The 15,881-nt window shown below is 45.6% G+C and overlaps 1 long non-coding RNA gene and 1 pseudogene across 1 annotated transcript; one reads left to right on the top strand and one right to left on the bottom strand.

The window, feature by feature from the left end:
* Positions 1 to 9,164: 9,164 nt before the first annotated feature.
* Positions 9,165 to 15,269, bottom strand: LOC145720250 (uncharacterized). Its single transcript, XR_014143136.1, has 3 exons — positions 15,210 to 15,269; positions 12,390 to 12,547; positions 9,165 to 9,498 (listed from the first exon to the last, which is right to left on the bottom strand). It is a non-coding gene; the product is annotated as an uncharacterized LOC145720250 (long non-coding RNA).
* On the top strand, positions 11,671 to 12,031 carry LOC115942042 (large ribosomal subunit protein eL43 pseudogene; annotated as a pseudogene).
* Positions 15,270 to 15,881: the final 612 nt, after the last annotated feature.

The following is a 15,881-nucleotide window of genomic DNA, read 5'->3' as shown; positions in this document are numbered from 1 at the left end:
TCTGGAACACTGTGCAAAAGCCAGGGTGGGCAAAAAGACCCTGTCCTCCAAATGGTAGGGATCTGGGCTCTGACTACTGCTTCTAATAACACAGGTACAGACAAATAGGCAGGCAGTCATCGTTGTCGCCCCTCTCTCCAGTGTTGTAAGACCCTCTCCCTCCAGCTGAACAGACTCCCAGGGGAATTAAAGGGCCAGCACCCTTTTACATCCCCCTTCATTTTTCACTTTTCCTCCTTTTGGGAGCCAGAAATTAAAGGACAAGGATGGTTGACAACTACTGCTTATGCAGGGAAAATTAGAAATAGACTGTGTATGCTCAGGAAAAATCTTAGAAAAAAACATGAGAAGACCTTAAGTTTGCCCCTCAGGCTGATCTTTAGCACAGAGACACCCTATAGCAATAAAAAAACCAAAACCAAAACCACTAACACAAAACAGCAAACCCTGTGGTAGGGGAAGAATATGATTTTCAGAGCTACCACATTATCAGATTCAAATGTCCAGTGTTCAATAAAAAATTTCAAGGCATACAAAGAAAAGCATCCCATTCAAACAGGAAAAAAACAAAAAACAAAACAAAACATCAACAGAAACTGTCCCTGAAAAAGACCTAATGGCAGATCTACTAGACAAAGACATTAAAACCACTGTCTTAAAGATGCTTGAAGAACTGAAGGAGGATGTGAAGAAAGTCAACAAAACAATGTGTGAGCAAAATGCAAATAATGATAAAGAGAGAGAAAACCTAAAAGGAAGTAAAAAAGAAATTCTGGAGCTGAAAAGTACACTAACTGAAATAGAAAATGCCTTTGGGTGGTTCAGCAGCAGATTTGAGCAGGCAGAAGAAAGAATCAGTGAACTTGAAGATGGGATAATGGAACTTATTGAGGCTGAGGAACATACAGAAAATAAATTGAAGAAAAGTGAACAGAGCCTAAGGGACCTGTGGAACACCACAAAGTAGACCAGCATATGCATTGTGGGCATCCTAGAAGGAGGAGCGAGAGAAAGGGAGAGCAAAAATGTTTGAGGAAACAATGGATGAAAACTTCTCAAATTTGATGAAATACATGAATATAAACATCCAAGAAGCTCCACAAACTTCAAGTAAGAGGAACTCTTTTAAAAGAGATCAACACCAAGGCATATTATAATCAAAATTTCAAAAGACAAAGACAAACAGATAATCTTGAAATTATCAAGAGAGAAGTGTCATCATATATAAGGGGTCCTCCATAAAGTAGTGAGCAGATCTCTCATCAGAAACTTTAGAGGCCAGAAGACAGTGGGCCAATATTTTCAAAGTGCTAAAAGGAAAAACCTGTCAACCAAGCATCCTGCATCTGGCCAAACTGTCCTTCAAGGGTGAGGGAGAGACTGAGACATTCCCAGATAAAGAAAAGCTGAGGGAGATGTGATCACTACACATGCCTTGGAAGAAATGCTCAAGGAGTCCTGCAGGGTGAAATGGAAGGACACTAGACAGTATCTCAAAGCAGTATGGAGAAATAAAGATCTCAAGAAAGGTGAATATGTGGGCAGTTATATAAGCTAGTATTATAATAACAATCTGTCACTGTATTTTTCGTTTTCTCCATGGTTAAAAAAAAACAACTATAAGTGTAAAAGCTAGTATTACTGTAACTTTAGTTTGTAACTCCAAATCCTATTTCCTACATAATTTAACAGACTAATGCACTTAAAAAATTATTAGCTTATGTTTGGGGCACACAATGTATAAAGATATAATTTTGTGGCATCAACAACTGAAAGGGGTGGGGACAGAGCTGTAAAGGAGCAGAGTTTTTGCATGTTATTCAAGTTAAGCTGTAATAAACTCAAATTAGAGTGTTATAATGTTAGGACGTTAAATGTCATCCCCATGGTAACCACAAAGAAAATAGCTATAGAATACACACAAAAGAAAATGAGAAAGGAATTTAAACGATTCACTACAAAAAAGCAACTAAACACAAAGAAGACAGTAATGCAGGAAATGAGAGACAAAATCTATAATGCACAGAGAAAACAGCACAAAGACAGAAGTAAGTCCCTCCTTATCGGTAATTACTTACATGTAAATGGATTAAACTCTCCAATCAAAAGACAGAGATTGGCAGAATAGATAAAAACACATGCTCCAACTATATGCTATCCATAAGAGACAAACTTTTAAACCAAAGACACAGACAGGTTGAAAGCACAAGGATAGAAAGAAATATGCAAATACTGACCCAAATAGAGCAGGGATGGCTATATTAATATCAGAAAAAATAGACTTTAAGTCAAAAATGGTTACACGAGACAAAGGATGACATGTATGCGATACACACAGCAATTGTTACACAACAATTATAAACATTTACATGCCCAATGACAGACCATCAAAATATATGAAGAAAAAACTGACAGAATTGAAGGGAGAAAGAAACAATTCTACAGTAGTAGTTGGGATACTTGATTACTCCATTCACAATAACTGGTAGAACAACCACAAAGAAGATAAGGAAACAGAGGACTTAAACAGCACAAGAAATCCACCAGATCCAACAGACATACAGAGCACCAGCCAGGAACAACCACATACACTTGCACACGGGACATTTTCCAGGACAGACCATATGTTAGGCCACAAATCAAGGCTCAAGAGATTTCAAAAAATAGTTATTATATAAAGCATCTTCTCTGACTACAACAAGATGAAGTTAGAAATCAATAAAGAAAGGAAAACTGGAAAATTCACAAAACTATGGAAATTAAATTATTTTTAAACAATCAAACCCACAGGAAACATCATACTCAACTGTGAAAGACTGAAAGCATTTCCTCTAAGATGAGGAACAAGGCAAGGTTGCTTGCTTTCACCACTTCTATTCAACATGGTACTGGAAGTTCTGGTCAGAGCAATTAGGTAAGAAAAATAAATAAAAGGCATCCAAATTGGGACAGAAGAAGTAAAATTATCTCTGCAGATGATATGATTTTATGTGTAGAAAACTCTAGAGTCCACACCAAAAAAAAAAAAAAAAAAAAGCAAACAACTGTTAGAACTTTGGAACTCAGCATAGCAGCAGGATACAACATCAACACACAAAAATCAGCTGGATTTCTACACATGAGCAATCTGAAAAGGAAATTACAAAAACAATTCCATTCATAGTAGCATCAAAAAGAATAAAATACTTAGGAATTAACAAAGGAGGTGAAGGACTCATACAGTGAAGACTATAAAACCCTGCTGAAATAAATTTAAAAATAAATAAATGGAAACACATCTCATGTTCATGGACTGAAGACTTAACCAAAACTACTCAAAGTGATCTACAAGTTCAATGTAATTCCTATCAAGATCCTGAAGACCTTTTTTTCAGAAATAGAAAAATCCATCCTAAAATTCATATGAAATCTCAAGAGACCCCAAATAGCCAAAACAATCTTGAAAAAAAGAACAAATGTGGAGGACCCATACTTCCTGATTTCAAAACTGACTACAAAGCTACACTAACCAAAACAGTGTGTACTGGCATAAAGACAGACGTAAAGACAATACAATAGTGAGCCCAGAAATAAACCCATGCATATATGGTCAAATGATTTTTGACAAGCATGCCAAGAACACTAAATGGAGAAAGTACAGTCTATTCAACAAATGGTGCTGGGAAAACTGGACATTCACATGCAGAAAAATGAAGGTGGGCCCCTACCTCGCACCATACAAAAAATTAACTCAAAATGTATCAAGGACTTAAATGTAAGACCTACAACAACAAAACTCTTAGAAGGAGACAGAGGACAGAAGCTTCACAATATTGGATTTGACAGCTGTTTCTTTTTTTTTTTTTTTAAAGATTTTATTTATTTATGAGAGAGAGAGAGAATGGGAGACAGAGAGCATGAGAGGGAGGAGGGTCAGAGGGAGAAGCAGACTCCCCGCTGAGCAGGGAGCCCGATGCGGGACTCGATCCTGGGACTCCAGGATCATGACCCGAGCCGAAGGCAGTCGCTTAACCGACTGAGCCACCCAGGCGCCCCAACAGCTATTTCTTGGATATGACAACAAAGGCACAGGTAACAAAAGAAAAAATTTAAATTGGACCACGAAAATTTAAAAACTTTGTACATCAAAAGACGTTCTCAACAGAGTAAAAAGGCAACCCACAAAATGGGAGACAATATTTAAAAAGCATATATCTGATAAAGGATTACTATCCAGAATATATAGAGAACTCCTAAAACTCAACAAGAAAAAAAAATTAACAACCTAATATAAAAATGGGCAAAGGGGGCACCTGGGTGGCTCAGTTGGTTAAGCGACTGCCTTCAGCTCAGGTCATGATCCTGGAGTCCCGGGATCGAGTCCCACATCGGGCTCTCTGCTCGGCAGGGAGTCTGCTTCTCCCTCTGCCCCTCCCCACTCTCATGTGCTCTCTCTCATTCTCTCTCTCTCAAATAAATAAATAAAATCTAAAAAAAAAAAACGGGCAAAGGACCTGAATAGACCTTTTACCAAAGAAGATACACAGATAGTAAGCACATGAAAAGATGATCAATATTACTAATCATTAGGGGAATGCGAAGCAAACCTACAGTGAGATACCAGCTCACACCCAATGGGATGACTATTATAAAAACAAACAAAACAAAAAACTCAGAAAACAACAGGTATTGCTGAGGATGTGGAGAAAGTGCACTTATGCACTGTTAGTGGGAGTGCAAAATGGTAGACACTGTAGAAAAAGTACAGTAGTTCCTCAAAAAATTAAAACTTACCATAAGATCTAGCAATTCACCTTGGGGCATATACTCAAAAGAATTGAAAGCAGGGCCTCAAAGAGATATTTGTACACCCATTTTTATAGCAGCGTTACTCACAATGGCTGGAACATGGAAGCAACCCAAGCTGCTTACATCCACTAGCAGATGAATGGTAAGTAAAATGTGGTACATACATTCAACCTCGAAAAGGAAGAAAATTCTGCAACATGCTACAACAAGGATGAATGTTGAAGACATTATGCTAAGTGAAATGAGCCAGTGACAAAAAGATAAATTCTGTGTGATTCGACTTACATGAGGTACCTAGAGCAGTCAGATCATAGAGACAGAAAGCATAACGGTGGCTGCCAGCAGCGGGGGGAGGGGAGAGCAGAAAGTGACTGTTTAAGGGGCACAGAGTTTCAGTTTTACAGTTCTGGGGATGGATGGTGATCATAGCTGTACAACCATGAGAATGTATTTAATACCACTGTACCGTCTAATCAGAAATGGCTAAGATAGTAAGTTTTATATTAAATGTACTTTATCACAATAATTAAAATTATTTGTACTATTCACTGTATGCAATTTCTTTCTCAATTAAAGCAGTACATGAAAAGAAAAAATCAGATGGATTATAAACCTAAATGCAAAGGCTAATAAAAATAGCTTTTAAACATAATACATGAGCAAACTTCATGAATGTGACGTAGGAAAGCTTTCTTAAACAGCATACAAAAAGCACTAACCATAAAGACAAAGATTGGTAAATTACGCTACATTAAAAATTAAGAACTTCTATTTGTCAAAAGATACTATTAGGAGAGTGAAAAGGTAACACAGAGAGGGAGAAGGTATATGTAACAAGCTTGTAACTGGATTATATCAAGATGTCCTCTAAATTAGTAAGGGAAAGATAGAGGCCTCCATAAAAACATGGGTAAGAAACCTGAAGAGATCTTTTACCAAAGAGAAACTCCTAATAGCCAATGATGATATAAAAAGCTATTCCATCTCATTAGTAGGCAGGAAAATAGAAACCAAAATCGTAACGAGATACCATTACGTCCCCACCAGAATGGCTGCTCCTAAAAGCCTGGTGTCCTCATGCAGGTGAGGACGTGCAATGGCAGGACCCTCCCCGGTGTGTTTCTGGCAGTGCAACTTCTTACTAAAGCTGAGGAGACTGTCCTGTGCCCAGGGAAGCGTGCACCAGTGGGGCCAGGAAACATGCCCAAAGGAGCAGTGTGGTTCGTAAGGGCCGCAAGGTGGCCACACCCTAAATGCTATCAACAGTGGGACACGGGCTGTGACGGGAAGACTAAGCACCGAGCAACACGGGACACGGGTGGAGCTGAGACTCGGATTGGAGGGAGAGTGGTCAGACGACCGCTAACTCACAGTTCCAAAGTAAAGCCAAACAGATCATTTAGGCACTGAGGTGGAAAACTGCAAAGGAAAGTAAAAGCAACAACGTAGTGACTCCAGAAATCAGGGCGGAGGTTACTTTTGGCAGCGGGAAGGGGTTCTGATAGGGAAAGGGCACACAGAGCTTCTCGAAATTCTACACTATGACCTAGGTGGTGGTTATACCAGAGTTTCCTTTAAAATAACTTATGTGAAACATTTTAATGCATTTTTCATGCATCTCTATGCACCCTCTGTATTTTTTATTTTTGACAGAAAGTTTTGTTCTTGCTTTTTTAGAAGATTTTATTTATTTGAGAGAGAGAAAGAGTGCAGGAGCCGGGGAAGCAGCAGGCAGTGGAGAGGGAGAAGCAGGCTCCCCACTGAGCAGGGAGCCCAATGCGGGGCTCCATCCCAGGACTCCGGGATCATGACCTGGGCCAAAGGCAGAGGCTTCACCGACTGAGCCACCCAGGGGCCCTGTTCTTGTTTTTTCAAAGAACCCAAGAAAGCCATGAATTCCCCTCACCAAACTACAGGGGGGTGTACTTGTGAAATGAACCTGACTCTTGAGAAGCCGGAGGATCCATGAAACCCCGTGGACCATGGAGTGAGCACCCAGGGTGGGTCTGGTGCTCCCCAGCACGCATCAGAGACAGGAGGCATCGGGGTCAGTGTGGCGTGAGTGAGGAAGGGAGGAGGAAGGGAGGAAGGACTTACAGGCACCCCAGCTCTGAAATAAGAACGTACCCCCAGAAGGGCTGAAGTCCTCTCCATCTCTTCTCTGTTCACCTGAATGCTGTGGCTCTCCATCACTGTCAGTCAAACACCAAACAGTGAGTCATTTCTGTGAAAGCCTCAAGGACGGGGAGCAAGCCTCCCTTCCTGACGAGGACAAGGACAGTGCCTGCCGCGTCCCACCTCCACCAACGGTCCACGAGGGTCAGTGCGGGAGCCCAGCAGTGGCAGTGGGGGGCGTGGGGACGCACCCTGGCACACAGGACAGAGTCGCCTCGGGCCAGGCAGGCTGCGGAGCGCTGGGCCAGGCTCGGCTCCCCTAGTGCCTAGCAGGACCCGGGCAGAGGGGGGCGCTGCGAGGCAAAGGCAGAGGAGGGCCTGGCACCCCTTGTTCTAGGGGCTGTCCCGACCAGCGTAGGGGGGGCTGACGGACAGCACACCACCAGGATGAACAACTGCCATGCAGAACACAACACAGGCTCGACCCGCACTGCGGCCCTCAGGAGCTGGGGCTGCCACTCGGCCAGGGTGCCTGGCAGAACCACGCGGTGCAAGAGGGATCCCATGTGACTGAGAGGTCAGAACATTCTCATCCTTCTAGATCAACAGGTGATGCTATCCAACCCCTTCTTGTTACAGAGGGAAAATAAAGGGCTTGCTACCTCTCAGTGCTCACATGACACACTGCCTACCCCTAAGTAAGAAACAGTTGCCCTCAAACAATGTCAAGAATTCCCTAGAAACAGGACTTGTCCATCATCTTTATGGTAGCTTACCTGCCAAAACTGGTATCAGAGGAAGCTCCAAAGTACAAAATAGTTGCCATAAACCATAAACCTGCTTTGTAGGAAAAAATGATACCAATGTTACTTTTAAATTATTTCTACCTGCACACTGCTGAACAGCCTACTTGATTGCATTGAGGTGGAATTTCGGGCAACTCCCAAGTGAGTGGTGGCTCCTCCCAACAGCAGCCCTCCCGCCAAGCTCCTTCCTAGTAAAACTCCTATTTCCTTCAAGTATTCTATTTCATTACCAAGACCTCACAGAGATATTTAGAAATACCAGGTAGGCCAACCCCCACTCCCAATTCTCTTTAATCTTTCTCATTTAAAACAATTTTTTTAAAGATTTTATTTATTTATTTGACAGAGAGAGAGCACGAGCAGGGGGAGTGGCAGGCAGGGGGAGAAGCAGACTCCCCACTGAGCAAGGAGCCTGACACAGACTCAATCCCAGGACCCCGAGATCAGGACCTGAGCCGAAGGCAGATGCTTCACCGACTGAGCCACCCAGGCGCCCTAATCTTCCTCATTTTTAAGTGTGATGTAGGTATTTTTAGACTTGTAGCCTTCCATTTTAACTTCTGAATAGGTATACTGAATTCCCAAAAGTGTAGCTAGAATTTTCATTGGTTTTTGCAATGGCTTTATAGATTAGTGTGGGGAGAGGTGAAATCTTTATATGAGGTCACCTCCTCCAGGAGTATGAGACATCTCTGCATTTATTCAGACCGTCTTCATGCCTATTCTCAGGGCTTCTGTCATGTGTGTCCCTTCCTGCTGCCATCTGAAGCCCTCAGCCTCGCCAGCCCCTCCTCCAGGCCCTGTGCCCTGCACTTTGCCCTCGGGGAAGGGCTGATGTGCTCCAGGCCACAACCTGGCTTCTCCTCAGCTCTCAGGCTGGTTTTGCCCATGTGGGGTAATAGGGTAGAGAAATGGGCTTCCTCTCTCCCACTAGACTCTTCCCAGCAGCCCACAGTCCTGGGCCTGCAACCACAGCGCCTGGTGCCCGGCTCCTGACCAGCAGCCCCTGCAGGGTCTCGGCTTTCCCTGGGTCCTGGTGACAGCTTCCCCTCCAAGCCCAGCGGTTGAAACACTTCCAGCTAGTACCTGTCTCTGGAGGCTTCTCCATCCTTTGCTGGCCCCCCCACTCCTGGGCTCACCTCCACACACAGTCCCTTCCTCCAACTCTTCTTGACTGTTCCCGCAAATGCCCTCCGCTTCCCAATGAGACTGAGTGGAGCTGTGTCTATCTCACTATTAAACTAAAATGAATACTCAGCTTTTATGTTAACTGTAGCATTAGAAACATTCCAACTGAGGAGCGCCTGGGAGGCTGAGTTAAGCATCTGACTTTGGCTCAGGTCATGATCTCAGGGTCCTTGGATCGAGCCCTGCATCGGGCTCTGCCCACATAGTGGGGAGTCTGCTGGAGATTTTTTTCTCCCTCTACCCCTCCCCCTACTCATGCTCTCCATTTCTAATAAATAAATAAAATCTTAAAAAAAAAGTTCCAATTGAATTGGTAGCTTTAAAAAACGCTACAATTGTTAGCCTACGTCCACCACTGCCTTAAAACTTCAGGTCTTACCATGTGGACTATCCTTCTATGAGTGATGCACAAGTTCACTTGGCCTGAGAATTCACTCAAAGATGCTGTGAGCATGGATGTGAGTGAGAGGTGTTCTTGGGGAACAGTGAGCAAGAGTGCCTGCCAACCCCAAGTTACAGTAAGACGCCTTGCCTTCAACTGGGAACAAAGGCCCATCGTAAGTCTGTGGAGTATCTTCAGGTTCACCCGTACATTCTGATTCTTTAAAAGATCAGAAGAATGAAAGATTAGGCAAACTTGGCAGCAATGTTCATCACAATCTAGGGATTGACACAGCCCACAGAACTGGGCACTAGGTAGGTGGCACGAGTCTTTCCATGGCAGACATGAACATCGATGGCATCACCAAATACCTCAAGCGGGCGAGCTCCCATGCTACAGAAAAGCCTACTTATTGGACAAATGCAAGCTACCTGGAGCCTCACACTTTCCCCCAACCCAGTTTTCTTCTTCATTTTACAGGAACTGCCAAGTGTCCATGGTGCAAAGATCACACGGTGGTAGAGACAGAAGCATACCCTCACGTGCCCCGGTAGGCTGAGGAGCCACGTGGCCACACTCACTGTCTGTCCTCACCTGGACGACACCCCCGGAGGCCCTGAGCATGGACACACAGGGAGGGGCATGAGCCGCAACCCCCAGCACGCAGTCTGACTCTTCTCCCCTGGACACCTCGCTCTGCCAAACAACTCCCCACACTCCACTTTCGGCCTCAAGGCCCCAAGCCAGAGAAACCACAGGACGAGGAGCCAGCAGTGGGCTGATGTAGTCTGGCATTTGCGGTCTCGTCATCCCCAGCCTTGGCTCTCCTGGAAGACTGGTCTGAGGACACCGTGAGCAGACTGTCCACTCCCGCCCAAATGAGCTTCCTACAGGACAGAGCTGACGATGCGCCTCCCACTATGCACGGTTCTCCGGCGGGGCTTCCCTAGGACAAGCCTGAGCTCCGGGTGGGACCAGCACCCGCGTGACAGAGCCTGTGATACCGCTCCTCCTCTACCCTACACCTTTCTTCCCAATCTCACCATTCCCTCCTGTTCCCATGCTGCTCCCTCTGCCCAGACGCCCCCTGCGTTCTCTCAGACCATCCCCAGCACCTCTTCAACATGGCACAACGTGGGCCTGGCTTTCCCCTCCCGTCCCTCACGCACTGCATGCCTCCACAATGGACACATTTCTAGCCACCAGGATTTGAGCGCAAGTTCACGGAGGCTGCTGCTTTTCTTCCTGGAGTGTGCTGAGGGCCCGGGGTGAGGCGACAGCTCACAGGCAGCGGTGGGACTGGCAGGGTCCACAGCACTGAGAGCAGCTGGGTGCAGGGCCGCGGCTTCTAGACAGGGAGAAAACACACCTCTGAGGCTGGTGCTTTATTCCCTGCAGCCACTCCCAGCCCTAGATGCACTAGAAAGAAACCAGACCTTATAGTCAGAAACCCACGCTTTGATCCACAGCCTCAACTTGACCTTGGGCAAGATGCATGCACACTGACCCTTCTGCACCTTGGTCTAGTCATCTATCAACTGGGACTGGTAGTGCTGAGGTGGGCAAGTCCCTGGTTCAGTGAGTGTCCCGGCTGCTATTTGAGGAAGTTCCCCTCCCAGCATCCTACGATCAGTAGAACTCACCTCCATGCACTGTCCCCTCACCAAGGGGCACACATGTGGCACAGTGAGGGAACTAACTGTGGGTCTTCGACAAAAGTGACCCATGGCTCACTGCTGGCCCCAGGGCCTGAGGCTCACGTCTTCCCATGACCTGCTCCTGCTTTCCCTCTGAGTCTGTGAGCTCCCCCGTATTCCTCTGACACATCTCTTTAAATTAAGGGAGAGTGAGTTTCCGCATTTGTACCCCCAAGTCCCCATCTGACTCAGACCCTCCCTCACAGACGCGCAGGATGAAGAGCAGGAGCAAGCAGACCTCCCCGAGCCTCAGGGCCCTCACATCACCAGCCGCTCTGCCCCCATGGTTCCCACCCCACGGCCAATCCTCGTGCTCCCCGAGCCCTCTGCATGCTCGTCCCGTTGTGCTTCTAGCGTGTTGCTGTTGATTTGCATGCAGGAAGCCTCAACAGAGTGGCCCAACTGTGGCCACACTGCTCCCCGGGGCCACCTCCTCGGGGGCCTGGCTCACTGGGCTCCGGGCCGGGCTCCAGACCCGTGAGCACTATGGCTTCTGCGGATGTGGTTCCTAACAACTGGGTGCGTCTCGGACAGGGCTTGGGAAGACACACCTGGGCACATGGAGCGAGGTGGTACCTGAGCCTCTGCCGAAGCTGCCGGGTCACCGGCACCACGAGCAGCTCGTGGGGCCCAGGGCACGTGGCTCTGACGCCAGAGGGTCCATTTAGAAGAATCACACTGTCTCTCTGGGCTCAGACCTAGTTTGCGGCGACATGGCTAAACGCACCAAGAAGGTCGGAATTGTGGATAAATCCAGGACCCATTATGGTGCCTCCCTCAGGAAAATGGTGAAGAAGATTGAAATGAGCCAGCATGCCAAGTACACTTGCTCCTTCTGTGGCAAAACCAAGATGCAACGACGAGCTGTGGGGGTCTGGCCTTGTGGCTCCTGCATGAAACCCGTCGCTGGTGGCACCTGGACCTACAACACCACTTCTGCTGTCACAGTAAAGTCTGCCATCAGACGACTGAAGGAGTTGAAAGACCAGTAGAAGCTCCCCCAGTTGAAACATAGCTAGCCTATAATAAATGGGTTAATTTACGTAACAAAATTACCTTGGCTTGTTAAATTTATTAATTAGATCTTTCAATTTGTGTTGCATTAGTTTTGCTTTTTCAAAGGACTTAGAAATAAAAAATCCTTCTGATTTTTATTGGGAAAAAAAAAAAAGAAGAAGGATCACACTGTGAACGGACTTCCCAGGAACAGTTTCATGAAGGAACAGAAGTCACCTGTCCTAACTCAATATCCTCCACCAGAAATGTCAGGGTAAAAAGCATTTGTGTAGAATAAGTAAAATTGAATGTCAGCAATGTTCTTTTTACTACTGGACTGTTTATGAAGCAGAAAAAATTTCTAGGAAAAAATTCGGTTGATTAAGGTTGGTAAAGCCTCATCTTAACATAACTCACCACAACATTTCTTGAGGAATTCCCATATGTGCTGTTCACTTTAACAGAGATGGAGCTTTCAAGGTATTTTGCCACTAAATCTTCAAAAGAGGGTGCACCATCCCCAGGATCTATAAGCCATGCAGCAATTCTGGGGTCGAGCCCTACAAAATGAACAACTACAGAGAAAAAGGCCATTTAGTCACTCCATGAAAACTGAAGAACCATCCTTTTCTTGAGGATCAAAATAATAATAATAGCATTGCCGTGCCCTCAAGTTACAGAGGTGAGTGCCTAAGGGATGCTCCGCAGTTCCGGAGGAACTTGAGCCTTTGGTACGAGCGGCCTCCATGACCCAGGTCCCACACAGGCAATCTCCATGGGGAACTGACCCCAGACAGCCAAAGAGGGGGAATGAACTAACGTGGAACTGGGACCGCTCAAAAATGTTCAGAGAGGTGGCGGTGAGAACCCTCAGGCCCTCTTCTGGTCTCCTCTCCCCCACCTGCCCCCCGCCCCTGCTCCCCAGCTTTCCGACCCTGTGCCTCTTACTGGGCTACCTTCGTAGGCACTTCTGACCCCTCTTCAGGGTGTCCAGGAACCCAAGTCTTGTGGGTAGAAGAAAGAGCATAAGCATCCTCATTGCCAAGTTTGGCGGGGGGGGGGGGGGGGGGGGGGGGGGGGGCAGTGTGTTTGAGGACAGAGACGCCTGGCATTTGGGGCATTTCCCCTGATGGAGGAAAACCTGAGAGACCCCCAGAACTCTGCTGCATTGGGATATGTAAAAAGAACCAAGCACAAGTTCACCCCTGGAACTTGGGCAGTCACTGCCCCTAAGTACTAGTTTTCTCATCCAAAACCCAGGGAAGAGGTTACTGTACATCTCTGCTAGACATATGGGAAGATGCTTTGTGAAAAATAAAAATGACATTTGCTAAATAAGTTTTAGTACCAGAGTATTTTAGACACGGACAGGGGAGCTATAATGGGGGGGACTGATAAACTGAGAGAGAAATCTGAATTCTAAGTGATTGCGTTTTCAAGTTGCTTTAACTTTTTTTTTTTTAAAGATTTTATTTATTTATTTGACAGAGAGAGACACAGCGAGAGAGGGAACACAAGCAGGGGGAGTGGGAGAGGGAGAAGCAGGGTCCCCGCAGAGCAGGGAGCCCGATGCGGGACTTGATCCCAGGACCGTGGGATCATGACCTGAGCTGAAGGCAGTCGCTTAACCAACTGAGCCACCCAGGCGCCCTGACTTTTTTTTTTTAAGATTTATTTATTTATTTTAGAGAAAGCACAAGCCGGGGGGCGGGGGGAGAGAGAGAATCCCAAGCAGACTCTGCGCTGAGCATGGAGCCCAGTGCGGGGCTCTATCTCAGGACCCTGAGATCATGACCTGAGCCGAAATCAAGACTTGGATGCTCAACCAACTGAGCCACCCAGGCGCCCCAAGTTACTTTAACATTTTGAATAATGCTACATAAAAATAAGGAGTTTGCTTTTAAACAAAACTGTAGTCTTAGATCACAACACACTAAATATTATATTTCCTGGCACCTTTGAATTATGCCAGCCTAAGACATTTATATTTGCCAATGCAACCAGTCTCATGACTTTTTTGTTTGATGTCTGGGAAGACACTGGCAGATTTGGAACCTTGGCTGGGACAACATCGGCAGGTGCTCCCGGACCTGTACCCACGTTGGCTGTGCGTGACCCGACCCAACACCATCCGGCAATGCTAACTGACCCAGGAGGACTGGTTCACTCTACTTGCCTTTTCAGAGCTCTAACGGTCCAAAATTAAGGCTCTGCTAACATTCTTGAAAACTCTTGGGGAAGGGCCTGGGGGCTGGTTCCTGTAATCTCCTCCACCTCACATTCTAAAGCCCACCAGGCCAAGGCCCCACACTGGGGAGAAAATGCCAGTAGTTGAAAGAGAAATACCAACGAAACAGATTGAAAATGAGCTAAGAAAATCTGAGAAAATGATAAAGGTGATGAAAAATAAATAAATCAGAATTAGAAATAGTTGGAAATTAGGTGACTTAGAAAAATAAAAAAATAAAAACTAGGGGCGTCTGGGTGGCTCAGTTGGTTAAGCGACTGCCTTCGGCTCAGGTCATGATCCTGGAGTCCCAGAATCGAGTCCCACATCGGGCTCCCTGCTCAGCGGGGAGTCTGCTTCTCCCTCTGGCCCTCCCCCCTCTCATGTGCTCTCTCTCTCTCTCATTCTCTCTCTCAAATAAATAAAATCTTTAAAAAAAAATAAAACTGAACAAAGAAATGAAAGGGTTCAGAAAATAAAACAAAAAAAATTTCATAAATAAAAACTGAACTGGCAATACACAAAAGCCAATCAATGCAATGGATAATGCCCTACATAAGAAAAGACGATGGAAAAGAGGAATTTAAAGAAAGTGAGATTGGAAATAGATTCTAGATAAAGTGACAAATATGAAAGAGCAGAGAAGTAGATTCAACATATGAAATGAGTTCAAATATCACAAAAAAGGTAAACAACAGATATCATGTACCTCCTGACAGAAAGACACACCACTACCTAGGGCCGGGGTCATGACTTAGTCTTGCCCTCCCAAAATCAGGCCTGAAATCTGATCCCTCTGGATCCAACTGCCAATTTACAAGAAATAGAAGAGCAAGAAGAAAGTGTTAAACAGCAAGAAGGTGATACGTTCTGAAAAATCCAGACGCTGGGAAATCCTACACAACAAACAAGCTGGTTCCCTCCACAAGGACAAAATAATTACAGGAAAGTAAAACAGAGAGAGAGAATATATAGATGAAAAAAAAAAAGAAACAAGAAACATATCATACCTATCCTAGCTTCGGGATAACCTAACTCCAACTCTTGTTTGGATCCCAAGTCACACAAACTGTAAAAAAATAAAAACAAACAAGATATTTAAAGACAACAGGGGCAGTGCACACACTAACTGGATATCTAATAACACTGAAAGATTACTACTAATTTGTGGGGAGATGATGATGGCATCATCTTAAAAATGAAACCCTCATACTTCACCACATAATTGAAACATTTACAGATGAATCATATGATGCTTGGAATCTGCTACAAATCAAGCCAGGAGGCAGGCAGGTGGTTCCAAGTGTGAGGAGTTACAGAGAAAAGAAGACTGGGCATAAGTTAGTAATTGTTGAAGCTGAGTGATGGGTACCATGTTGTTTTCCAACACCATCTCTGGCGCCCAGCATGCGGTCTTCCGCCCACGGGTCTGCGGCTCTGCAGAAGCCGGCGGGTGTCTGACAGCTGGCGCCATTCTGACACCAGCTGCCCTGAGTGCAGACCCTGCAGCCTCACAAGACCACCCCTGCTTCAGACGCCTCCCGTACCTCCCACCCATCATCTACAAATCGGGGTTCCCACAACCCCCTCCTCGGGTTCCATAATTGGCTAGAACGGCTCACAGAACTGCGGGAAGCACCTTATACTAACTCGTGACCCATTTATCATGAAGGACACAACTC

Source organism: Leptonychotes weddellii, chromosome 2, assembly GCF_054177405.1.
Source record: "Leptonychotes weddellii isolate Sample4059 chromosome 2, ASM5417740v2, whole genome shotgun sequence".
In the NCBI taxonomy this organism is placed as follows: domain Eukaryota; kingdom Metazoa; phylum Chordata; class Mammalia; order Carnivora; family Phocidae; genus Leptonychotes; species Leptonychotes weddellii.
This window is presented reverse-complemented; position numbering and strand designations above follow the sequence as displayed.